The 27,734-nt window shown below is 40.3% G+C and overlaps 1 long non-coding RNA gene across 3 annotated transcripts in view; it reads left to right on the top strand.

Annotated features, from left to right (window-relative positions):
• LOC147181167 (uncharacterized) overlaps nucleotides 1-27,734 on the top strand; it is an 86,560-nt gene that overhangs the window by 7,519 nt on the left and 51,307 nt on the right. Inside the window, exons 4-5 of one of the 3 annotated variants that reach the window (XR_015095618.1) lie at nucleotides 24,922-24,976; nucleotides 25,068-25,122. This is a non-coding gene — a long non-coding RNA (uncharacterized LOC147181167). The other 2 variants (XR_015095617.1, XR_015095619.1) reach the window with 2 other exon arrangements.

Here is a 27,734-nt window from a genome sequence, read left to right on the forward strand (position 1 = left end):
CTGGTGACCAGTCCAGGGTCTAGCTGTGATAGGGTTCATCTTAACTGTGACCATATTGAGGGCAAGACGCCATATAAAAACAGATGGATGGTTTTGGATATGTCCTTTATAAAATAATTGGAATTCCTAAATCCTAATTGGTTAATGTCATATTTTTTGTGAAGCTCCTTGATTTAAGGCTGAAAGTCCACCTCAGTCACACACTTGTTTTCGTTCCAGTCTAAATGCAATGTCTGGAGCAGGTTGCAATCTGCCGCCCATTGGGCAAAGATCATAAATGTCTTTCTTTCACAGCAACCAATCAACTGTAAGCGGGGTTCGTCAGTGACTTTCCACTCAGTAGGGGGAACAAATTGTTGGTGGGGCGAAAACCCCCGATGGTGACATTTTGAGAAGCTGTTGGAAATCACAGTGCCTCATTACGTGATCATTGATCATCCCAATCACAATTTCAATGTAGTGAAGAATGTAAGAAACCTTCTCGACTAAACTTGTGGAAAAATGACTCAATATTGTATTAGCCAAATAATAATTTTACTTTTAAAAAAAATTGTTGTCTTCAAGGAAAGTCATGTGGTGACCACAGTGTGTGGTGGGGTGGCACCCTAGCACCCTCTAATGACCAGCTGCCACTTTTATATACTGTATTGACAGTTTTTTTGCTACTTTACATATACAGTGTTGCTGACTATTGCTGCTTTCGTCCACATTCCCTTCTCCACATACGGTATACAGGTGCTCGTCCCAAAATTTGAATATCCTCGAAAAGTTGAATAATTTCTATAATTCCATTCAAAATGTCTAAATTTCATAGATTATAGATTTGGGGCCCACATTTTAAGTGATTTCATGTATTTATTTGTTTATCTTGACATTATTTCTCATAAAACCCACAAAAACAGGATGTAAAAAAAAAAAAGGAATACTGTGAAGTACTTTTCAGTGTTTTGCATGAAAAAAAAGGATTGATGGATGATATTTTCAAAATGATATGTCAATCTCAGTCGTTGGTTGGGAAATGAGGGCACCCAGATCCAAAAACAAAGAGCTGACAGCAAGCATCAAGAAAACTTGGGCTTCCAGGGCCCCCAGGCAATACCAATACCATCCATCCTTTTGCATGCAAAAAGACTGAGAAGTATGCACTGTGATTTCTTCACAGTATTGTAATTTTTTGATATCCTGTTTTTGTGGGTTTTATGAGCTGGAAGCTCCAAAAATTTAAAGATAAACAAATTCATACTTGAAATCACTTAAATTGTGGACCTTGAATCTATCATCTGTGGAAGTTTGACTTCCTATTTTTTGCAACCAAGCCAGTAAAGTTATGAAATCTAAGATACTTTATGCGTTTGATTGCATCACTGCATAATTATGCAATACTGGGTAGATGTACTGTGGAACACTTGCTCTGCGTGGGTCTGGTCAGTGCTGGGATGTGTAAGCATGATGGGAGGTTGAAGCAAATTAGGAAGTAGTGATTCTTTGTAAATTCTGACAAATGATTTATTTTTGCCTGGAACACAGAGCATCCACTGAGTCAACACTGCAACATTATTGCCTGCTTAATGTAATGTTGAAACATGGAATATAACTTATTTATATGCAATAGAGCCCTCGAAAAGGCAACTTAACTTCTAACTCCAAATAAGCGTCTGAATGTTGCCGCTTTTGCTGGCTATCGACGTCAAACTTAGCTAAAGAAAAACCGCAGCGTGTGCGAGCTCCAAAAAAACCCAACAGCGTCTGACACGTGTAGACAGAATGAACACAGCCTTTCTCATTACCAAGCCTTGGTGGAGACAAGCTGTCAGGCTGCAACCCACAAGAGGCCAGTGCAGATGCTGCAAAGCATCAGCCTCAGATCCCCCGGCGAAAGGAAAAGAGGATGTTGGCGAGTATCGGCATTAGAAAATATTTATGGTAGAAAAACTGTCAGTTTGATCACAACGCATTTCTTTGTCCAATGGATGCATTTTGAGTGTATAGTCTTGACAGTTTTTCAGAATACCTAGAAGGCGAAGTCAAGTCCAAATTTTTCTTTACTTCGCACTTGTCTAAACACGACATTCCGATTAATATTGTGGAATATAAAGTAAGCAGCCAAATGCGCCCGTTTTTATCCATCTCAGGGGGCAGCCATTTGTTGTTGACTGAAAATGACATCACAGTGCCTAAGGTAACGACCGTCACGGCTCACCAGTTTTCTGGGTTTGGTTGTGACGTTCGCAAGATGAGTCCTGAGCAGGGTTATTATAGTTTTGGAATTTTCACTTTCATTAGTTTTTATTTTTTCTTCTTTTTAATTTTTTTTTGTTCTCGGCAGTTCTGTTATTTATTTATTATTTTAGTTATTTTAAAAATGCTTAGTTTTAGTTAGTTTCGGTATTATTATTTTTATTTTTTTAATTGCGTATTACTTGTGTGCAATATTTAAACACCATGGTAACATGAAAAAACGCATTTCTTACCTATCGTTGCACTTCGGCTGAGTCAAATGAAAAAGCAAACACGCCGAGACATCGGAGCCCAAAATTCAAGCATGCAAAATTGTCACCTAGGAGCAACGTCATCTGAAGGTGCTTTTCTATTGGCTGCTGCTAGATGACGTCAGCGCATCACGATGTCTGACTGACTGGTATTAGGCCGCATGGAGGCATCCAAACTGCCGGAAAATACAAAGAAGAAAGGGTAGTAGTAGAAAATGAAAATCTTCAGGTCACTTCCTGATTGTCGTTTCGTTTAGCCTCACAATCGTAGTCAGTGGCGCATTATTGACCGCAGGTTTAACATTTACGTTTGTTAACCCCAACCATTTATCGAGTAGATCAGGGAAGAAAATCATGCTTAATATACCCGACAACACGGGATAATCACTCAGTATAACCTTTCTGAGACATCCACCGATCGGGTTTATGAACGATTGCAAGGGAAAAATGCTAAAGTTGGATTGTTAGCAGGTGAGTCCCGCGGTTAATGCTTTAGCCTTTAGGGGCTCTAAAATTCAGATCCCCTAAGGTCCACATTTTTTTTAAAAATTGTGTAAAATAGTGCTTTCAGCTTCATAAGACTTAAAACATTTCAAACCGCCTTTAATTCAATGAACATCTACAAATGATCTATGTCTATTATCTCCTACGGGGATTATGTTGACAGGTTTTATGGTAAATGATTTGGCATTTCTTAGTGAATGATGGAGGAATCCTAATAGCAGGCCTGACATGCAGAGGTGTGGGTACAAGTTATTTGGTCCCATTGATATTTAATAGCGCTGGTAATATAAAGCAGGTAATAAACATATGCTATGAAAAAGGAGGAGGAAAAGCAGCAAAGTACAGAGTGGCTAATGAGGAAGCGGTAAAGCAGGGTGGATTATCAACAAAAAGGTCAGAATGTTTTGCAAGAAACAAAGAGCTACATGGTGGAAAACAAAAATGGAAGTCAGACATTTCGACTTGTGCGTCAAACATTTTAGCTCCAATTCTGTAGAATCACTACCTCTGTCACGTTTCGGTTTTGTATGGGTTAGGGTTTTGTCTATTTGGTGTGTTTGTTGTGTCTTTCTGTGATTGGTGTTTGTCTTGCATTTCTGAGTGTTTCCCCTGTCTCGTCATGTCTGATTACGTCCACCTGTGTGCCCTTCTCAGTGTGTTTGACCAATCGGTGCCCTCTTCCTATTGTGTTCCCCAGGTGTGTCTCATTAGTGTTGGTGTATTTAGTCTGTTGTGTTTGTCCAGTCGGTGAGGGATCATTGCCTACATCAGGTGTCGAAGTCCTGTATGGGAGTCTGTGCGTCCCGTCCCGTCCCGTCCCGTCCCGTCCCGTCCCGTCCCGTCCCGTCCCGTCAAGCTAAGCTAAGATAAAATAAGCTAAGTCAAGCCAAGCCAAGCTAAGCTAAGCCTCTTCACAGTTAAGTTGTCTTTGTTTCAGTCTAGTGGTCCACGTCTCAGTCTAGTGGTCCACGTTCCTGCTAAGTTCTCCTCGTCCAGCCAAGCTTCCCAAGTTCTGCCAAGTCAGCCCCGGGTCAAGCCAGTCCAGTCACGGATACCAGCCTCCTCTCGCCCGTCCCCATTTGTTCCAATAAAGTTTCTCCTTTTGTTCACAATTCTTGTCTCCCTAATGTGTCTCCTTGCCTTTGGGCCCACTCTCTCCAACATGCACCATTTCTTGACAACTTCCAAGTTTGCTCATGATGTCAGAAGCAGCAACTTTAGCTTTACCCTCATCTGCTTCAGCAAACTGCACCCAGGAAGGCCGAAGCCCGGACTCTATCTCACGTCCTCTGCACTGGGAGGCGGACGTGCTCATCTATGAGTTAGTCAAAGGGCTATTATTAACCAGTATATTCATTTTTCACAAGAGCTTTATTTTTGAGAACCTCCTGTAGCCGTTTTAAAGCGTGAAACAAGCCAACTTCACAACAAACAAAAGGCTGCATTTGAAGAGCAAGCAAACAAAATGTATTTAACCTTACCTTATCCTGACTGGTCTTGACTCACACCAAGCTAGACTGCCGGATTAAGTCAAAATGCTAGGGCCGATTTTTTGGGTGTCAGTCCAGCCATGGTAAAGCCCTTATCTATAGCATTCAATTAAGTTGAAAGAAGGAAGCACTAAAATTGGAGCTCAACTTGGAGTCTCCCCCAAGAAGTTAATTTTAGATTTACTTGAAAACTTTAGAAACAGTTTTATGTCTTTAACTCTTTGACCGCCATAAACGTTATAAAACGTTTAGCATAAACCTAGGGAAGGGCGCCGAGGACGTTAAAAGACGTCCCCTATGTTTGTTTTTTGTTTTTTTGAAAACGGGTGCAGGAAAGCCTTGGGCAGCTGTGCTGAAAGTATCAGGCAGATCTGATTAGTAAAAGACTCGTTTTGGCCCCTAGAGGGCAGCGATGACTCTCTTTGCACAAGGTTGGATGGGCCGCCCACCGTGGGCGTCAGTAGAAGACGTGAGGCGGAGCTAGAGTGTTGAGGAGACAATGGCTGAATAAGCCACAATGGCAACCGGTTGCAAGCAGCTCACGCTTGAGCATTTTTTTCAAAGACGGAAAGCATCGATCAATACTAAAAAGCGCATTGATGTCGACGATGATGATGACTCCGAGCTTGACGCCAAAGTTGGAAGCCTTGACGCGACTGTTATGATCACGTAGTAAGCCTCACCGGCTAAGCGCGGCTAGCGCGGCTAGCGCTGCTAAGGCCGGAAAACGCGCACAATAGCCGACCGGGTACTTCTACACAATCGGACATTCGATCGGGCGATGGAGAGTTGGCATCGACCAATGCAGATTGATGATGATGGTGAATCCTGAGGTTGACGCCACAGTTGGAAGCCTTGACGCGACTGTTATGATCACGTAGTAAGCCTCACCGGCTAGCGCGGCTACCGCTGCTAACGCCGGAGCTTTCACATGCGGACATTTTGTCGGACAATGAAGAGTACCCCGAGTCCAATGCATATTCATCGGAGGAGCGGGTACAGTCTGATCACGGAGAAGACACTGTTTCTGGACTACGATGCCACCATGAATGGAGTGGATAAAATGGATCAAAACATCTCTTACAACCCGGTGTAGCAACTGAAGGACACGAGGAAGCGAGACGTAACGAAACCGTAGCATGATCCTGATATTAGACTTGATGGCAACACACACTGCAGTATATACTTGCTATTCCCCGGAAAAAACGGCCTGCAAGAAAGTGGAGCACGCGAAGAGGCAATCTGTTGTGCAAATGCTGTTGCGTCTTCTTGCACGCAGGAGAGTGTTACAAAAAGAAAAACTGTCGTTGAAACATCCACATATTTGTAAATAGCACCACAGTTGCACACATTTGTAAATAGTTTGCCAAATTGTTGTCAAATTGTTACACTGTTGAATGTAAATAAACGTATTTTGCTATCAAAAAACACTTTTTCATTCTTGGTGGTAGTGTTTTATAGAAGTAAAGCACTATTTAGGTGTTTGTGGCATCATTCATGGACAAAAAGAAGTGTCAAATTCACTAGAATGCACGAAATAATATTGTTTCACTAAAAGCTTGATTTCTCCGTATTTTGGTCCAAAACAGGCGAAATTGGGTCAAACTAACCATTTTCTATTGTTGATTACTAAAGAACGGAATAAGGTAGAAACAAACTTTTTTTTCTGATGAAAGATGAAGGTCCAATCTTTCATTTGGTAGTACGTGTGTTTCCATAGTCCAAACAGAACATTTTCTGTGGACCTTGAAAGATCAGTCAAAATGCTTAAATCGGCTGGCACGGACGGCATCCCTTTTCTGAAAACGTCTGGCAGTCAAAGAGTTAATATTTACATTCATTTAGTACTGTACCGGGCATTTTTTAAGGTAAAGAAAAAAAGTGCAGAACAATAGTTTAGTCATTTATTGGATGTATTTAGACCATAAAAAAGTGCTTTGATGTAACGGACAATTAGCCCTAAGGATATAAAAATAGGTTCCACTGTGTTTTAACTCTACTGCAGTATTGTTTTTCACCAGGAGAGGTCACTGTAACTGATACTTCAACAAATGAACCTTTATTTTTATTTTTAAACAAGTGGTCCATTGCTTCACAAAAGCTTCATTATCTTGTATGCATTCTGAGACTACATAACAACTCCTGGCGCTGGCGTGCACAGGTAGACCCCTAGTGGTGCTCACCCCCTCTGCCCTCTCTCAAAAAAGTGCACTTTGGAAAGTTCGTTTTTTAGATAAATAAACACTTTACTGAAGAAAGGTCTATGTTGACACAATCTTTTAGAAAAACTGCATGATTAATCACGTGTGGACAAAAAAAATCATCCCCTGCGCGCGCGCACTCGACCGAGATCGCTCCCTTTTGTCACGTGAACGCTAATTACCCACGGTCGCGGTGTGGGACACGCACACGCATCTCTTCCCCCCCCCGCTACTCCACCCCAGCAAGGTAACTGTGTTGTGAATCCAGTGAAATTGTATTGTTCGTTTGCCCTCTATTCCCTACCTATAAACATTTAGCTGTGAAGTAGCATGTCTCATACAGCACAAACAACTGAGCATAAATTAGCCGATATTAGCCACCTAGTTTAAAATGCTATATGCTAATTCAATAATAGATAACGTGATAACCACCACATAGTTAAGACTAATGGCGGTGAAAGGAAGCTCTCTGTCATCCGTGCATTGAAAAGCATTGGACTTTGGATCATTGTAATCTGATTTGTGAGGATTATTTTGACTTCAAAATGTGACGAACTGTTGTTTGTGTCTGGTTTGTATTATGCTAGTGGTCACAGGCAAAAAACAATCAAATACGTCATTGGTGATCGAAGCGTTTGCATTGAGTTGCATTGTGGAAATATCAGAAATGCCCGGATGTTAAGAATTGTCAATTACCTGTGAAAAATCCCCGTTTGCCTTCTTGTAATGACAACATTCAGTCTTATTCATTCTCATGCCATTGGTCTGTTTGGTTACAATTGGTCTATTTATTTAGTAATTGTAGCATAATGCCTAGAAAGGAGAGGCTCAAAAGGGAAAAAGAAAAGGATCTACAGCAAGCAGTCAAGGGAAGCATCTCTCTGCTCTCTTGGATGAAATCAAAGACGCATGAAGAGGAAAGGTCAGACTCGACTCCTTAGCACCTTTTAAAGATCCCATTTTAATATTTGTTTGCTCCTTAAGGTTAATTTTCTTGACAAAATCTTTTTAAAAGTAGTTTGTACTAAATCAGCAGGCATGAAACTATTATTAGCTCAATTATTAGCTATTATTTAGTACAAACCATAACTGCAAGTTACTTCTATGCTACAAGTCTTGCAGTCATGTTGCCCCAATAGGCTGTTATTAAAACTAGCTGTGGGGTATTATTAAGTGTGTGTAATGTTTATTTTAAAACTTCTATTGACATTTCCGAACATCTGGGCATTTCTGATATGTCCCCAAATGCAACACAATGCAAATGCTTCCTTTACATTCGGTGAAAACAAATTGTAATGCTTTTTTCCTGTGACTATCATACAAACGACATCTCAAATAACAACAATCCAAAAGTCCAACGCTTTTCAATGAGCAAATAGATTTCATTCACCAAATTGACGGCCATCTTGACTTGTGACGACATCTCGGAATTGTCAGTAAGGTATATTCCTTGTGCACAAAAGTGTCTCCCCCCCCCCCCCCCCCCCCTGGAGCACTTGCCCCCCAATGGTTCAATTGCTCCCGGGTGTGCGCCTTCTTGCTTAACTACTCCCTGCGCTTCCTTGGGAAAATGAAGAGGATCACAGGGCCGGTCAACTGACAAACAACAAAGCACAACTCAGAATATGACACATTAAAGAACAATTAGGCAGCATAGTGCAACGGTGGTTTGCACGTCTGCTTAACTATCGAAGTTCTAGGTCAGACTCTAAATCAGGCCTTTTCTGAGTGAAGATTGCATATGTTCGTTCCCCTGTGCTTGCGTGGGTTTTCTCCGGGCGCTCTGGCTTTCTCACACATTCCAAAAAGTTGCACGTTAGGCTCAGTAAAGACTCTTAAAAGTGAGAATGTGAGTGTGACTGAATGCTTTTTTTGTGCTCTGTGATTGCCTGGCAACTCGTCTGCTGTTTTGGCAGAAACCGCATAGCCTTATAGTAAGATGTCCATTTAAGACCCTAAATAGGGTTCATGGCACGATTAAGAACTATACATTCCGAATGGAGTGCAAACATGCGAGGTCAGCAATATTTGATGCAGCTCAAATGGCCTCCGATAAAATGATAATAGGAGCCTATAAAATGATGTCACACTTTGACATGGGGCATGATTTCATTGCATGTGGAAAATTGTAACAGGGTGGAGGACAATCAAACCATTTGTGTATGATAATGCATATGCATAGTGTGCACAATCCCTTTTTTCTTTATCAGGCCTTAAATTGCCTGCAATTGCTGAGGGACGCCTCAGTGTGGCGCTAGTGTGCTTTTGCAGCCATTCAACCCGGGCAATGGCGCGCGTGCTCTTTTATGCACGTCACGTCACGCTTCTTGAATGTAATTCCAACGTATGAAATTCCTTGCCAGCTTTCCAAAGCTGAGCATATTTCAATCAGCCTTATCTCCATTCACAGCGTAGTGGTTTAGAGGAGAAGCACTTACAGGCCTCGCAGGTGTGCCCAAAACCTCAGACAAGCGCCGAAACAATGCTTTGATGAATGGGGTGGTTGGAATAGAAGACCAGCATGCGGTAATCAGCATTGTTTTGATTGTATTGGGGGAAAATATGAAGCTGCGCTTTTACCAAAGAACGTTTTGTGTCTTGTCGTGTGAATGCTCAGCGACTGTCGTTCACTGTAATTTGATATTTAAAGTAAATGAGGCAAAACAAGATAAATGAGAAAACAAAATTAAAATATGTTGGATATCATATTGTTTATCAATTAAAATAATAATGCATCCTCAATTGTTGCCAACAATGCAGCCATTCATTTCCTATACTGTCCCCCGCTGACTTTGGTGAGGTGGGATACGCACACCACGCACTGGTCCAATCAAGAACAGGGCACATCAAAACAAGTGACCATTTAGTCTTTTATTAATAAAGTGGCAAATTTGTGAGTTTTTTTTCTCTGTACCACAATCCTCCGCCCCTAATATATATATATATATATTTATTATTATTATTATTCGTGGTCCTAACACGCCGTCGGAGCCCCATAAGGATTGTGAAAAAAAACATTTGTTTTGTTTTTTTAAACATGGAATCACGAATGTTTAGCAAAATAAATAAATAATTACAAACCAGACTGTGAGAAAACAGCCTGGTGGAACACTCCACATTACTTCGTTGGTCGCCGTCAGCAGGGCCGGCCCTAGGTGATATGGTACCCTAAGCGAAAGTGTAGATTGTAGCCCCCCCACCCCCCTTCCCCAGACAACTACAAGTAGTACAAATAAATAGCATAAGTACAGTGCAATACAACTGTTTAGTTATTAACTACAAAATGTTTTCAAACTATGTACAATATATTTGTGTAAGATACATATAAAAAGTAATACAAATAATGAGGTCAATGACAGACACCCATTTTGTTAACAATTGATTGGAAACTTAAAAAAATTAATACTATTTTGATGTTTATTTTTATAGACAATTCTGACATGCATGCCTCAACCCTGGGCCCGTTTTTCCTCCTCTTCCTTTCGCCACTTTCTTAATGCAGTACCTTCAGGGCTTGGACCTTTTCGTTGTAAAGGTTTTTGATATATAGACAACAACATAAGCGAGCCATCTTATCTATCAATAGCGCTAACACTCTGAGATGATGCGCGACCCCTCCCCCCTACCTTTCACTGTAAACGGCAGCAGCGGGTCAGATTCAGGGTGCCAGGTCTCATATTTATTTGGACTAGAAGCCATAAAAAAAGAATTATTATATCAAATATATATGCGGTATAATATAACATATATAAATAATGTAACGTAATAATGTAAAATAAATTAAATATATATGCTCTATAACATTTTATAGCATTCTCGGTTGAAATAAAGGTGGTCTCTCCAACTGATGGTTCACAACTTTTATTCAACCTTCCTTTGTGTGAACACACTGTAAGAGCTACAATACAAATAAACAAAAAATGCCATTAATAACTCAAACGCTATGTTTTGTGTATCCTTTTACCGTATTTAAGCCATATACTAGGGTGACCATATTCCCATTTCCCCAAAAAGGGGACACTTGCCCCAGCCTTGAAATTGTAGTATTAGTCGCAGTCGCACAGTGTACTTCACCTCCTATTAGTCACGCAATGCCAACCGGACATTTTCATGAATTTATTAAAAAAAACAGAATACAACTATAATAGCGCAATACAAAAACACAATTCTGCAATAAAAAAAATAATAAATAAAAAAATAATAAATAAAAAAATAATAGCAGAGTCATTTAAATATTTCATTTTCGAAAACCTGAGGGGGAAAAACATTTTTTTTTTGCCCTGCAATTTGGCGTCCCCTCCACTAGATGGCGCCATAGGCGACCACCTCGTTTGCCTATGCCCTGGACCGGCCCTGCCGTCAGCAATCATTTACCTCATGTAGGCTAATGATGACCACGAGAGCAAGGTCAAAGAAGCAAAGATCAGTAAATGCGCAGCCCAATTCTCCCAAAGTTGACATTTATGAACATCCATTCAAGCATTGTGGCATGTGTATAATAAAGGGTATATTTGCGTGTGGGTGCGACCCCCTGCCGCCCCCTCCCCGTGTGTGTTCGCTAATAGAGTTGTTTAGTCACAGATCTGTGTGACAGGTGGCCCTGCTGGCCTCCAGTGTGTGCTCAGTACAAGTGCTCTCCTGGGTGAGGAGCTGTCGCATCCACTTACACCAGGGAAACATTCCTCTGGCCCCTTTTTCTTCAACCGCAACTAACTTCGCCCTGCTTTTCCCAGAGCGTGCCACTTTTTTGTCATGTTTTATATTCCCAAGTCAACCTCCTCCTCTTTCCCTCTGAAAAAAAAAAAACATGACCAACTGTGGGCACAAATGCCCACAAAAAAAAAAACACCACGGCACTTTAAAGCACATCAGGGAGTGGGCCGTGGCAAAATTTTAAAAAGTAGCAGTAGCATTTCGGCGCGTCTGACCACACGCGCACACGAGCACAACAATACATCATGCGTCCATATTGATGGACCTTTTTGTGTGCCGCAAGTGCTGTCTCAGCAGAGCGTGGGTTATGTGTGACAATTGAAGTGGGCGCAGGGGGAAGAAAATGTCATTTTTGTTCTGCGTCAACAACATGTCACCAGTAGGGAAAATAGTCTGCCGATGCATGTGCTCCAAAACACTTACTGTAGGCTATCAATTATGCAGTTTGAACTCAGGGAGGCATACAGGGGGGGGGGGGGGGGGCGTCTGAGTGAGACAGCTTACATGATTCAATGCAACAACATGTAGTAATTTGACTATAAGAGCTGCAAATTCACATTGATGGCACACTCGGTGCAAAGAAGGAGAATTACATCTCTGTCATTGCTACGGCAACCTCACATCACATTCTGATTTTACTCGATAATATCAGTGGGGCAGAATGAACAGCTCTTGTGTTAGCACCACATTGATGTGCGAACTAAAGATGTTTCAAGACGTGATGTTATAACGGCAGCATGGTGGTGCCAGTGGTTAGAGCGTCTGCTTCAGCAATGTGAAGTTAGGGTTTGAATCTCTGGTCCAGACTTCCTGAGTGGCGTTGACATGTTTTCCCCATGCTTGCGTGGGTTTTTCTCCGAATACTACTCCGAATACCTAAAACATACACCTTAGATTCATCATGACTAAACTGCCAATCGATGTGAATGTGAGTGGTTGCTCTAAAATAGAGTAAAATATAGACTTGGAAGAGAGTAATATATGAACTCATTGAATTTTAACCAATTTTTCATGGCCTACAGAATATTGTGTTCTATGGGTATATAAACATGGGACATACCGAAAGAAAGCTTAAACCTTCATCTTTCATTAAAAAAAAAGTTTTTCTCTAGCATTTGTCATTCTTGAGTAATCAGCAGTAGAAGAGAGGCAAGTTTAACGGAAAATCCTGTTTTTGAAAAAAAGAAAGAACCAAAAACTGAGAAATCGAGGGTTTAGCTTTTAACTTTGACAGCAATACTTTTTGTTTTTATTACATGTCAAACAAATAAACAGTTTTTTTCCTTCAAAATAACATCAAACAATTCAGGAAAAAAAAGGATATTGATGCCAAAAAACAATTATCGAACTACGAATGTATCCAAATATCAATTTACAATTTTAACATATTTCCAAACTATGAAGTGCGTGTGCATGTGTGCAGTCTCATCCACCTTGATACTTTCTGGTAGAGGTGAAAGCGTTGTCCTTTGTGCAACATGATGCCCACCACAAAGTCAGCATGATGCCATCCAAGGACCATTTTGACGTCTGTTACCTTATGTGCACAATACTTTTTTTTTTTTTTTTAATCACTGTATACATATTTACTTCTTGCAATGTGAAGTAAAACATTTTACCTTTCTTTACACTGCAACAGGAGGAGCTTGAATGGTTCTGGTGCCGGATTTACCATCTAATGTAAGGAAAAAGGTACATCACAAAAATTTATTTATTTTTGCTCCTGCACTTACATTTATTACCACATACCTTGTGGTCCTTATTCTGCACGGCGTCCAATTGATTCAGTTAAACAGCCCTGTGACGTTTGCTACGTGGCTTCTTTGGATCAATGTGGCTTGCTAGCTTGATGCCGTTTGCTAGTGATGGGAAAATGAAGCTTCATGAAGCACTTGTGATATTTTTTGACTCCTCTAGATGGCACTCTTGGTTGAAAGATGCAGTGGAAATGTAATCAATTTCCTTTGCACTAGCCTTTATATTTAAACCAAGAGCACCATCTAGGGGAGTCAAAAAATATCACAAGTGCTTCATGAAGCTTCGTTTTCCCATCACTACCGTTTGCCCACGAAGCTTCATCCGTTGAATGGGTAAGTCAAAGATGGCTGCTTACGTCTTGACAAATTTCTTAGCGCTAAGCTAATGCTCCTCCACATGCTACCACCTACTTTCTTGTTTACTGTGGGCTTCTTCTCCTCCCCCAACATGCTGGTTCTCTTTTGATCAAAGCTACTGTTTCCACCTACTGGCAACCACACCTCATTACAATCATTTTTAAGCTCAATACTTGCTGGGGACGTGCATGAAGTTGTTCTACGTCCAGCGCATAAAAAAAACAAAAAACCCTGAGTTAATTCGTAGATGGCACTGAGCGGTTAGATTAAAAACCCGAGTTAATTTGTGGATGGCAATGAATGAGTTAAGAGTACATTTTTAGTGTGTACAAGAGAATTTGTTTGCCTCGTAAAAAAAAACGATTACAGATTTGTCACTCAGAAATTCTAAGTACATTTACAAGGAGAGATTTTAACTTAAATTTTACTAGTTTATTTAAAAACGAACAAAAAAAAGTTACACGAGGGTTGAGGAATGAACTAACTCTAGTGACTACCTTTAGCTTGGGAGACTGCCACTCTACTACCTAAGCTATGCCACTCCTGTTTGCTTATTTCCAAGAGGAGATTCCAGCTGACACGAGCAATAAACTAACACAGTAGGAGCTGCGTGGCTCAGGGAGTAGATTGGCTGTCTCCCAACCTGAAGTTGTGGGTTTGTTCCTCAACAATTAAGTGACTTTTTTTTTCTTTTTTTTTACTCTCTTCCAAGTGTAAATTTGACTGTTTAGAGTGGGACCAAATAGACTGCTTAGAGTACCATTTATTCTATAGAATTTACTGTGTACAGTTGTGCTGGAAAGTTTATACCTTAGGAGTATATAAACTTATGAGTGCACTCCAAAATACTGTCAGTAACCGAATTGAGTAATCGTATTGGTATCAGTCTAAAAAAAGGTTGTATCAAACATCCCTAATTATAAATAATAAATCTAATACATTTAAAAATATATATTTATAAAATACACATTCATGTACATTCAACAAATCAACACCATTTAGAATGTTATGAAATTGGTGTTTAAGTCGCAAATTTGTGGCTTTATAAAGTGGCAAATTTGCGACTTTATAAAGTGGCAAATTTGCGACTTTATAAAGTCAAAGATTTGCGAGAAAAAAACTCAGAAACTTACGAGAAATATATGTAGCGTACAACTTGGATGTTTGTGCCAATACTTTAAGGTCGGGTTTTTTAAATAAGGAGATAGTAATTACCTTAGCAAAGATATACCATGCTCTAGCTGCGGTGAATGACGAGTAAAGTTTAAATGAAAAATAAATCCGTCTTCATCCTGCCTTTTCGTTTTATAAAGAGTGTTCCATTAACCACAACAAATCCTTACGTTAGCTCCTGGTGGACAGAAGCCAGAGCACCTTGTCCAGACTATAGTTACGCTACGTGTATTTCTCGCAAATCTGCCACTTTATGAAGTCGCAACTTTGCCGCTTTATAGTCTACACGAGTTTTGCTCTCGCAAATTTGCCGCAGTTATGATTGAGCCCTCTGCCGAGCAACATGTGGCTTTTCAAAAGTGTCAAGAAAAAGAAAACATGGTGTTTATTACCTTCCCATCAGACAAATTGGAATGAATTATGCATGTTGGCATATAAGAGAGAGTGTTGTCTTCCTGGTATGTAGTCTAACCTTTATGTGCTTGGTGCCCTACTAATTTTCCTCTCAAGCAATGAGCTATTGTAATTGCAGCAGCTCGTTGTGGATTTTGACCCCACATATGAGGTCGGGCTTAAATGAGACATATTGTGACATCAAGTCGGCCTAATAGCTAATTACCGGGAGTCCTAGTTTGATGGCAGCATTCAAGACCTTAGGCCACATTATAGAATCAATTTACTAAAGTTCATTGTTGGTAAAATGATGATGCATTATCCCTGGACTCTGTATTTTATTTCACAGGGTGGCATTGTTTTACGATGATACTATCATAGAATGTGTGGAACACCGAACTAGTTTGCAGAACAGCTTGTCCATGGTCATGCTCAGGGCCGGACTGGGACTCATTTTCAGCTGTGGAGTTTCAGGGCTCAGGCTGGCCCACTTTAATGAACATATACAATTGAACAGTAACTTATTAGTGTATGAATGTAAAATAGATAACCATTCCCTCCAACTATTTTCATGGTGCATTTGGTCAAAAATCTAATTTACAATTGAATACACGTACAAGATGGCGGTCCGTGTTTATCTGAACAAGTATGTGAACATAAAATGGACCAGTAGGCAAGTGTACATTAAATGGGATAAGACATTTTACACGTAACAAGGTCACATTTACCAATTGCAGTTAAATCAGCAAGATTAAGGCAGCTAATGATGATGTTAGTGCTCTTATTTTGAAACCTATTCACACCACTTCTGGTGCAATAACTTAGCTGCCTGATGCTAACTTGAAGACAGCTTTGTTACCGTTACTGGTAACACTTGCCATATCTTTTAATGTGTGTGTGTGTGTGTGTGTGTGTTTTTGTACAGACAGTACAAGATGTGATTAATCTGATTAAAAATGTCATCGTTTGACAGCTCTAATAGATAGATAGATAGATTGATAAATAGATAGATAGATAGATAGATAGCTAGATAGAGAGAGAGAGAGAGAGAGAGAGAGAGAGAGAGAGCAAAATACCTTCCCCCCCTCCAGAAACGAATAAAGAAAAGCAGCTTTTTTTGCTGCTTAACTTATATTCCACTAACGAAATATTAACCAAAATACCATAATGAGACTACTAGGCTGCATAGAACATATTATTGTAAAATAACTTGTTTGGGTTGACTTCCCCTTTAATGGGCTGCTCCATCTGATTTTTAGGCTGGGCTCTTGGGGACAAAAATGGGGGGGTGGTGGGGGGATTCCCAAAATAGTTAATTGCACTAAATTGGCCCACCAGATTGATGCCCGATGTCCTTGAATATAGCTCTACCTCCAAACAACATACACAGCGTTGTTTTGTGAAAGTTCCCACATTGAGTTTGCGGATCTCGTGTCCTCATTTTTCCGCAACCCTCATCCCAACGAAACGTGTTGATCTAATCAGGACGACCCATCATTGTCATTGCCTTCGACATTGTGTCTTGGTCTATGTATAGAAAGGCGAGTGTTTCCATTATGTGTTGCCATGTGGGAAGAGTCATAAAGCCGGGGGCAAAGAGGCGAGCCAGTCCAAGTCAGACGTTAGCCCGCCCTTCACATGCCCGCAAGGCCGCGATGCTTTTTTTTTCTTTTTCTTCAGCTGCTGACTTTCATTGCAAATGACTGCTTCTCAGAAACCAGCACAAACGGGAAGTCGGCTATCTTATAAAAAGTAATTAAAGTGGTGATCTTTATGTTCATCATTCGCCAGAAAGGCTGCTTGCCTATATATTTGACTCTCCATACAGTAGCTTGCGCCTATGGTGCATGAAGAGCAGGATTTACTCCTCCAGGAATGGGCCTTTGGCAGGCTCGCTAATGGGATATGGTCCACAGCTCCACCTGTTCCAATGAATTTCTCCCCTTTGGAGCAGCGAGGCTGCGTCATGTGATGGGGAGGTAATGGGGGAAGGTGATGATTTGAGAGGCGGTGAGCACTCCTGATTTCATGTCGGGGGGGGGGGGGGGGGTTCCAACAGAGTAAAACATCACCTGTGTTCTTGCCAGGAGCGGAGGAAAGGGAAAATGGCAAAGGGCTTTTAGGATGAGAGGAAAAAAGCTGAAGGGCAATTTTGCACTTGAACGCTGCATTTGGACCAGGCTGTCGTTTGCGCCGCCATCCTGCTATCGTAGGTGAGATGGCGACAGCATGTGACTCACCCGTGAGTTTAACAAAGAGAACAAGGCCGTAATGGTTCACAAACAGGCTCGACTCGCAGCCTCTGCATCAGAAGCACATGCTGAGCTTTTTCTTTGGCATTTCCTTTCATTTTCTGTGCTTTTTCGTTATTGAACTTAAGGTAGTGGTTTGGTGCTTTTATATTTTAGAGTGGTTAACTATATTTTTTTCTTTTCTGAAACCAGATAAAGGGTAAAATGAGTACACGCGAGGTACAGAGTTAGGACCCAAACCCAGACAACAGGGATGGGCGAGTACCGATGCCAGGTATCGATACCGGTATCGGACCGCGCTCTTGTGGCCGTTTTTTCGTCAGGAACTGTCAGAAAGACTGGGGGGAATGAACGTTTGTTTCCTGTGTGTCTCCTTATGAGGTAACCCTTGTTCATTTCATTACTTCCGGCGGCGCCATTTCAGCGTGCGTTACTGAGAATAAGTAAGTGCACTTGTTGTGAGTAATATCACCTATATCTGTGGTTCGATGTGTGTTGCATATCTTTGTAGCTCACGTAACTTCGACGTGTTTAATTGCCTTGTTGACCGTTGCGGCGCGCTTAATTGGCTCATTAACGTTTGAGATGCGGTGCTAAAAATAGAACGGTGCTGTTTACGCCGCTTCAGTCAGCGTAATTCTTCTAAGTTAATGTGGACAACACTGCGGGAACGAAAGGCTGAAATGGTTATTTTCCATTTATTGGCCGCCACAGGGGGCTCCTGTAAGAGACCACGTAAGTCTTCAGTTGCACTCAACAATTAAATTAGCTTTGAAGTTCAGACATATCTTAGTATTTGTATATCGTCATTGACTACTGCACTGCTATGAGATGAACGATGAACGAGAACGTGAAACAGGAAACGGAAATACAGAGCAGCCTTCCAAATTAAAAGCATTGATTTCAAAACAAGAAAGAATTGTACATCACACACTAAACAGCTTGAGGAATTCTTAACATGGTAGATATTACTAAATTACTTGAAGCCCTATTGTATCAAATTGAATTCTTTGCACTTCACTGTATTCCTTAAAAAGATGTTGTACAACCACATATTTTGATTGGGACTTTTTTTTTTCCTGGCCACTGGATTATTTGTTTGATCTTATTTATCTATTTTTTGAAATTCATTTTATTGTGTGCTCTATGCAAAATGACCTTTATGAGTAAATTGAAAAAATATAATTGCCCTTAATTTCATTCAATTTTAAGGAAATTTGCTTTAGATGGAATATATATGTCATTTAAAAAAACAACAACCTGTAATTGCTTTTGGGGGGACATTTTTATGTGAGTACTGAAGATTTAAGTATCGGTATCTGTCTCCCAAATTTAATTAATTAAATGAAAGTATTATTATTATTATTATTATTATAGAAAGCTGAAATTATCAGAACGCGAGGTTGGAGTCTTGATCGAGGAGGTGTGAACGGAACTATCAAAAAAATCACATGGACATGTCTAATAGGCCTAATGCCCCACATTGATCTGCAGAATATATCAAAATGATCACCTTAGTATTTAGAACTTTAAGGACATAAGCGTAAACGACGCTATATGCTACGGTGATCGCATACAGTGAGAAGTGACGCCATTCATTCATTTTTCATCATAAGGGACATAGCAACTATAAAACAAGAGTGACAAATATATCATCATTACATAGCGACTGCAGAGCAACTGACAACATCAACATAATAACAACATAACGACCTCATGACCTCATGACCCAGCCCAAAAACCCATATGACCCAATGAAACAACCCATTCATTCACTCATTCATTGTGTACAGACTGCATTATCTTTTGTTAAACATTTCCAGACAACAGTGAAACAAATATATTGGCCGGTCTGGGTTAAAGTGCATACATTTTTCTCTGAATAATACAAATGGATTTATTGCATTTTGGAAAAAAATTATTGTATGCCACGGAGCACGTCTATAACGCAAGTCACCTTCTCATGCTGCCTTTTCCCCCGAATTGTTTTCTTATCCCAACATTAACAGTGTTTACATTTGTACAAAATGTTAATTAAAACACGGTTTGAACAGTTAATCAGTGTTTTATTAGGTCAACAGTTTGACCCTGGAATTATAAATTGTTTCTTACTATCTACTATGGGCAATTTGTTTCCTGACTACAAAGCTTAACAAATGACACCACCTGTCATTAAGAGACCATGCAGCAGCATTGCAGCTTAATGTGCTAAAAAGTGCTTGTTCTGTGTTTCAACATTTTGAATACAAATGAGGAATCCCCCCCCCCTAAAAATTATATTTTTATGCTTAAATTTGAAAGTCAAAAATTAATACGACATAGAATTTGACCACTAAAATATTGTTGTTGTTTTTTGTTAGAAAGTAAATGACTACAATTTGACAATGTAGTGTTTCCCCCCCCCCCCCATTTAAAAAAGTTATGGATAACAATAATAGCTGTATTTTAGCATAACATACATCATTTTGGTAAAAGAGCTTTTACATGCAGATGTATTAACCATTACGGAAAATGAAAACAATTATTTGGTAATGTTAATTTAGAGCAACTGTGGAACAGCTGAAACAGTTTGTATTCAACCTCCGAACAAATTTACAAATATCCCACCTAATACTCTGACTCACTCTTTTCTGAGATGATTTTGACAGCTGGTTGATAAAAGCCATGGTGAGGAAAGACGTAAAAAGCTAATAGATGTGTGCTCTTGCCAGATGATCCTGTCACTTTAACAAGACGGTGGTACAGTGTCTTCCCCGAGGGTTGCAATTCTCTTGTGTCACTTTCCTTCTGGCCGAAACTGATGGTTTACCCTGAAAAGCCATTCCAAGAGCCAGAATCAAATGTGTATGATTATAAACACGCAGCATTTGTGAGGTAAATGCATTCTTTTGACAATTTAAAACAGTCAGTGACTATGCTTTTGTCAAAACAGCCCCTTTACTTTTTGACATTGACACAATAAGGGTGTCACCAGGGCCATGGCATTAAAAGGGAAGTCAATCTCAAACATTTCTTGACAATAATATGTTATATGTGATCTCACTATTCCAAACATGACATTCTGATTAATATTACGTTTGTGGAATATGAGTAAAGAAGCAAAATCCAGCCATTGTAATCCATTTCAGGGGGCGGCCATTTTGCCACTTGTTGTCAACTGAAGATGACATCACAGAGGCTTAGGTCTCAGGTAATACCCAATCACAGCTCACATGTTTTCTGAAGCTGAGCTGTGGTTGGTTACCTGAGACCTGAGCAACTGGGATGTCATTTTCACTCAACAGTAATAGGCAAAATGGCTACCTTCTGATATTGATAAAAAACGGCTGGATTTAATATGAACTATAATGCCGTATTTAGACTAGCGGGGCTGTATAGAACATTTTATTGTCAAGATGTTTTTGGGGGGTTGATTTGCCCTTTTTTGGGTGGCGAGTTAAGTTTTGGTGGACCTGCTTGAACCGTCACTGGCCCTGATTTCAAACAATACTGAACAAATTTCATGATTATCATTTGTTTAATTTTACAATTGGGCAGGAACTACAGAAACCCAACCGTTTGTATACAAATCAATTTGCCATAATATATCCCTTTTAAATATTTTTGGCCCTTCTTATGACAGTTCCTCCCAAATACTACATCCATTCATGAATAAACCTGTTTGTGTGTCCTTGAGCATCAAGTACTTCTGTGGACATTCATGGTGAAAGTCAGAGTTACAATAATAAAATAAATAAAAAAATCCATCTCCTTCATCTCGACCTTTTGTTAGAATACTCCCTCTGAGTGTGTCCTTTACACACAAGTCGATATGTGAATCATGATGCTCTTTTCTAAGCTGCACTTTTGGTCATTTGCAAATACCATTCACGCATCGGAGTCGTGCAACAACCAGGTGATAATGCACATTTATATTTACGTTTCTTTGCATCCCGCACGCATGGCGTTTTAAACATAAGCGAACATGAAAAGTGTGTCGGCACACATGAGGTGATTCATTTGCGGATCAAAGCATTTGTGTTGCACGGTATGCACAACAAACGGCTGACAGACTGAACATTGGTTTCATCTATTTTTGAGTTAGCACACTTTTAAAGCCCACTGGGGCAACTCGTGAAGTGACTGTTTGTCGAGGGAAAAAAGCTTTGGTCATGACAGCGCTCTGTACTAAATGTGTCCAATCTGCTATTGGTTAGGGAGGAAATAAAAGGTTATTTGTGTAATTTGAAGATAAAATGCTCATAAATACATTGTGCAGCAGTTTGTATTCAAATCTAATTGTGCCGTTGACCTTTTCTGGTCAGTTTTTCCTCTTTTCTGTTACTCTGTGTAAATATATTTATGATGCTTTAGGAGAATTTTACCTGGAATTGTGGACCACATTTACACAAACTGTTCTTTTCACTGGTGTAGCATCCCAAAAAATTCATTAATTGTTCATTTATTTCAGGCAGCAATCAAAATCAACAATTTATCAATTTCTCCAGAAAATGCTCAACTGAACCTAGTCTGAAAAGGAGTGAGAGCAAGACAAACTTATTAAGTCCCACCCCCAATCTCATTCATATCAAACTTTGAAAACAAATCTAGTTAGCTTGCAGTAACCAACACCGGTTTCTATGAACACTGAAAAATGTAATTATGAATACTATGGATATCAATTTCAGATTACAGGAAATTCAAAATTGTGAGGTTTTTTTTTTTTTTTGCTGGAAATAAAACCATCACTATCTGAGGAGCATATAGTCACCATTTTAATAAGTAGGCATTAAACCTAAACATGCAAACCTGAATGCAACATTTTGAAATGTATGCCTCTGTCTTTCTGACACATTTGTTCAAACCACATATTATGCTCGTTACATACAGTATACAGTATACAGTATATGGGCAGTGTTTCCCACACTTTATTGAGCCAACACTGAAACATTGAAGTTATCCGTCACACCTAAGATTTCAGCTTTGACTGATCGTTGATTTTGTGCAACTTGAAATTGTTTTCTAAGGTGAAGAAAAACATTATTTGAAGTGCTTTTTTTTGGTGTACTTACCTTGTTAGCGGTTTTGATTGTCTACACTCAAGCCTTCGTCAAGGCTGTCACTGCTTTCTGTTGTGAGGCAATCTCCAAGCCACGGCATTGGGTAAGAAAGGCATTTTTGTTTTTATTTATGGTCATTTTCTTGTTCGTCGCCGAGACCTGTATCAGGAGAAATCCACTCACAAGGCCGCCATGATTCTTGGTGAGCAGCAAAAATGATGTTATCTGTGAATTTGTAACATATTTGACATCAGTATCAAATTGGAATAAAGTACTGTACACCTTTTTCACCCTATAGGTACCATCAAACAGCTATATAATGGGACAAATCTTCCTAAATTTGCATGTGCCAGGGTGGAACTTGAGTGGCTGAGGGATGGTGGACACAAACACAGGGAAACAGGAATCAAGTGCAATGCGTGGAACTTTAATTAACCATAGGGAACAAGGTGAACAGATAACCATGACTTGATGGGACGTGAATGGACAGGTCGCCATGATTGGAGAGTACGCGACTGGACTGGTCGCCATGACTGGACAGGACGTGAGTAGACTGGTCGTCATGACTGGACTGGTTGCCATGACTGGACAGGACGTGACTGGACTGGTCATCATGACTGAAACGGAGCGTGCCTTGACTTGACTTGCTGTGGAGTGACTTGACTTGGCTGGGGCTATGGCTTCTTAGCTGTGATGAGGTACGACTTGGCTGGCTGTGACGAGGACGACTTGCTTGGCTGCGACGAAGACCACCTGGTTGGCTCTGGCAATGATGACTTGGTTGGCTGTAGCGATGACTTGATGCACGAACTTCCACACATAACATAGGCAATGCACCCACACCAACTGTACAAACACAACAGACTAAATACACCAGCACTAATGAGACACACCTGGGGAAGGGAAGACACACAGAGGTGGACGTGGTTAGACAACAAGACCACTCATAACAAACACAACCCCCACAGTACCAAAACATGACAGTATCCCCCCCACCAAGGGACAGCACCCAGACGGGTCGCCATGACTGGACAGGACATGAGTAGACTGGTCGCCATGCCTGGGCAGGACGTGAGTAGACTGGTCGCCTTGACGGGACTGGACATGAGTAGACTGGACAGATCATTTACCACCTTTCTGGGTGTCGGTAACAATATTATTAGCATGAGGTGTGCATATCGCCACTGCATTCAAACTTCAAATACAATTTGATATTTCATGTCCTCAAGGTGCTTGACTTACTGCGACCTCCACGCGGTAGAAGAAAAAAGTGCTTAAGCCAATGAGAATGAGAATACACGCAAGGCTAGATGAAAAAATAAATAAATAAATACATAAAATACACAATGCGTTGTTGTGTAGTTTACAATTAGTTCTATCTTACAGTAATCTCCAACTGGGGTGTCACTAAACGCCTTAAAGCATGCTGAGGGCGGGAAGACGAACCTACGACGATGCATTCATTTGCACACACCAGTCGACACAATAATTGTTTTTCTTTGGCTATAATGTTTTTATGATCATGAGAAGCCAAAGTCTAAATCATGATTAAATCTTGATGAATTGTCCAGCCCTAATCAGAAAGGTAAACCATCCAGTTGATGTCAATCTGTTAGATGTCAATACTGCAATACTGGTGACATATGCAAAATAATGCTTTTAATGCCCCAACCTTTTTGCAGATTGAATGTTCCCCTAAATGCTGGGGACGTCAGTCAAAGTGACTGTGATGTGCAAGCGCGTCAGGTGGCGGGCTGGTGGGTGGGAGTCAAGGTGTAAGATGGACTGGCTGCGGTTATTGGCGGTGACAGGTGACGTTCCCTTTAATTCTAGCGAGTGCTTTGTCAAGACGCCGTGGGAATTTTGAGCAGATTCATTTTCTCTGTTTCATGTTTTGACCCGCCAATATGGAGGATAATTTATTTGGGCCTATTCAGGAAATCGAGTTGTCAACACAGGAGTCACAAGATGTATTCATAACAAAGATTGATGACTGGCTCGGGTACCAAAGTGACAATAAGCTCTCGCTCATCACACACCATTCGTTTATTATGTTACATTACAATTGGAAAAAAAAGTGTTTTTATTTTTCTATAATAAGATCAACTTGGCGATGAAATCGAAAAATGTGTCAAAACGTTTGGGGAAAAATGCCTCAAAAGTAAAACAAAATTAGGAATTGAAATGATTATCATGCTTTATTAGCTTGTCTCTTCAAGTGTTTTGTTTTGTTTTGTTGGGGTTAGGGTTAGGGTTGGGCGGCTAGGTGGGGTTCATTTGACTTTTATCACCACAAAGAGGAAAAGGGTAAGGAGAACCTTATAAGTAGAATAAAGCAACTTACTATGACAGGGAAGGGCCTTGCTGCTGAATACAAGCAATATAAATGATAAAATGTCTATGAAAAATGTGAATGCTAGCGTAAACAGCATAGAGTGGAATTCATAATTGCTCAAGACTAGCATGAAAATGATCAGTGAGGCTTGCAAACAAATGCGTCTTTTGGGGGACATTTTATGGAATATTGTTTTTGTTTCTTTTGCTTGTTTACAGATAATTGATTGTCTGGAGTACACCCCCCCCCCATCCATCAAGTGTAAACAACCAGGTAAGTCTTTTATTATCGACTTATTTCTGAAAATGTGTCTGTGAGTGATATAGCATGTTTCTCTGCCCAACGCTGTCTGAAACGAATGCAGAGGAACTACAATGCAGAAAATCTCACATCCTCCACTTGTGCGACAATGTCAAAAGGTAAGCAGAGCTGCACTGAGTTTTATTGGATGCACAGATTAGCGTTAGCTTCTGACGTGCTTGATCGGTCGTTGAAGTTGTTGACGTGGTGGTGGGGACTATTTGTGTTTGGTGTCTATGAGCCACATACACAAAGTGTGATTTATGAAGTGCTGCCTGTGCGAATGAAAATGCTTGAATTTGCTTAACGAGAGCTCACTTTTCAACCAAATTCTGGATTCTGCTCCAATTTCTTAATCTGTTGAAGCCCTTAAACCCTCCATTATCGAGGTAGCAAACCCGCATTACTCATTTGCCCATGAATGAAACAGACTGGCCAATTTCAACAAGACAAGAAATAGGGTGTGTAATGTCTTTTCCTTAAGTCTCTAGCAAGGCTCTTCGGAGGGAGTAAGTAGTTTAACTTTATTTTAGCTTTATTTCTTCTTCTTCTTATTTATTATTACTTATTATTTTACAGTGCCTATGACCTTTATTTTCCGCTATACCTGGCCCTATTTCAAGGTATCGGTAATCACATTGTGGCTGTTTTAAGATCAGGAACTAGAAATTAGAAGGATACAAAATTGCCATTATTCTTTTTTTCCAATCTTAAAGAAAATGTTATATGGTGATATATGTCTTTAAAATAATCTGCTGTTTTTGGGGGGAAATTTTATGTATCAGTGATTACTCGCGTTAGTCTGAAAACAAGTGGTATCGGACATCCCTACATAAGAGCTTAGATTTATATTGCACCTTTCAAAAGACCCGAGGACATTCATAATATTTTACGAGTAGAATTAAAATAAATCTATATGTGTGTGTGTGTATGTACTCTGGTCGTTATCCCCCACAAATATCGGAGGTTCAGTGCAGTCATGTTACTAAATATATGCTTTTGTGAACAGATGGTCCTTGAGTAGTTTTTTGAAAATATCCAGGGTAGCAGCATCACATATTTTAGTCACAAGTGTTTCAGTCAAAAGGTTACATTGCCTGTACAGTTTCAGGCTTAAGATGAACCGCTTTCATTACTGAGGAATATTGTACATCTCACTATAATTAATTGTCTTCAAAATAAAAGCCTGCAGGCAGTCATGTGACATTCCGAAAAGAAATACGCTGGACAGCTCAAATTGGCCTGACATTCAGGAAAAAAAAGACCAGCTCCTCGATGGTGTCCGTTTCTCGTTGTCAGGAGTGCCCCTCCCCCCCTCGCTCACTCACCCATCTAGCATCCGTCATTCTGAAACGTTGACATCAAAACAAACAAGACAGAGGAAATAAGCAGTGGCACACACATCAACAAACAGCTGTCAAGCGTCCCCTGCGCGGCATGATGGGCCGTGCCACGGTGAGAGGAGCCCAGTGTAAATAGGAAGGGACGTGGATGTGTTTGGGTGACAGCCCTGGGAAAGGTGTGGGATAGACGGCTCTTATGAAGAAATATGGTTGACATTGTAGACGCCTGCTGTCAAATAAGATCAGCTTGTCTTGCGATAAAACAAATGCTGCACGGACATGGGATGAGATAAATCTGTTTGGTTTAAAACAATCTAATCTTCCCTATTTTACGGTGTGCAATTTTTTTGCCAAGCTGCAACTTCCGGATATTATTAAGAAATTGTGAACGCCCAACAAATACTGCCCAATGGATGCTTCTTTATAACCCGTTTATATGTGTGAGTGGACAGAGTTACTCCCATATAATTATCCCGATTTAAACCGCGATGCACGGACAACGTCATTTTCACTTTGAACTTTCTACAGTAAAGTGTCCAGCGTCTAAGTTTCTCCATGTTTGTTTACCTCTACTTGTCTATTTCCAGTGTGTTGTGCGCCAGATGCATGGACTTATACACGCATGTGTGAGAATATATACACACTGTGGCATTTTCGCCAAAGAGACAGAAAATAATGTGAAAACGCCGCAGAGAAATCTCTGTATTCAAGTTTGGCTGTCTTAGCAAGTGGCAACGTAAGATGGCCGACGCGCATACAAGTAGTAACGATTCCGATCGTGGTTATGTAACCAAATAGCCGGGTTGGAAAAGCGTTAACCGAGGAGTCTTACCTATGTTTTCGAAAACCGGAATAAGAGAATATTTGAGTTGTTGCGCATGTTTGCTTGGCCTTTCAAAACCCGACAATACAGGGAGTCCTCGAGTTACGGCATACTCGACCTATGACGTATTAACATTTCCCACAGTAATCACGGCAATTTACACTCACACTCATTGCTCAGCGACACACAGACAGCACGCTAAAGCTAAGTTAGCTACTAAGAGGCTTTAAAACGCACCAAGCGTCCGTCAGCAATAAATGTTCGTGCGGGAACAGGAAATATTGCAACTTCTGGGGGTCGCAAAAATAAAGTATTTTAACGTAAATTCCGACTTAACTTTTTAAAATCCGATTTACGCAGAATTTCGGGCTACGTCACCAGCGTAGGAACGTAACTCGTTCGTAACTCGAGGACTCCTTGTATTTGAGTTTTTAAATGTTTATTGACGGCGTGTAAACGTAGTCACTGACTGCATCCAAATGCACGCTACGGTAGACACTGAACTTTATTGAGGTTTCTGATTGCTCCTAAATGAGATCAGCGTGTTTTACAATACACCAAATAT

Source organism: Leptonotus elevatus, chromosome 1, assembly GCF_054856555.1.
Source record: "Leptonotus elevatus isolate MCC_2025b chromosome 1, RoL_Lele_1.0, whole genome shotgun sequence".
NCBI classification, from domain to species: Eukaryota; Metazoa; Chordata; class Actinopteri; order Syngnathiformes; family Syngnathidae; genus Leptonotus; species Leptonotus elevatus.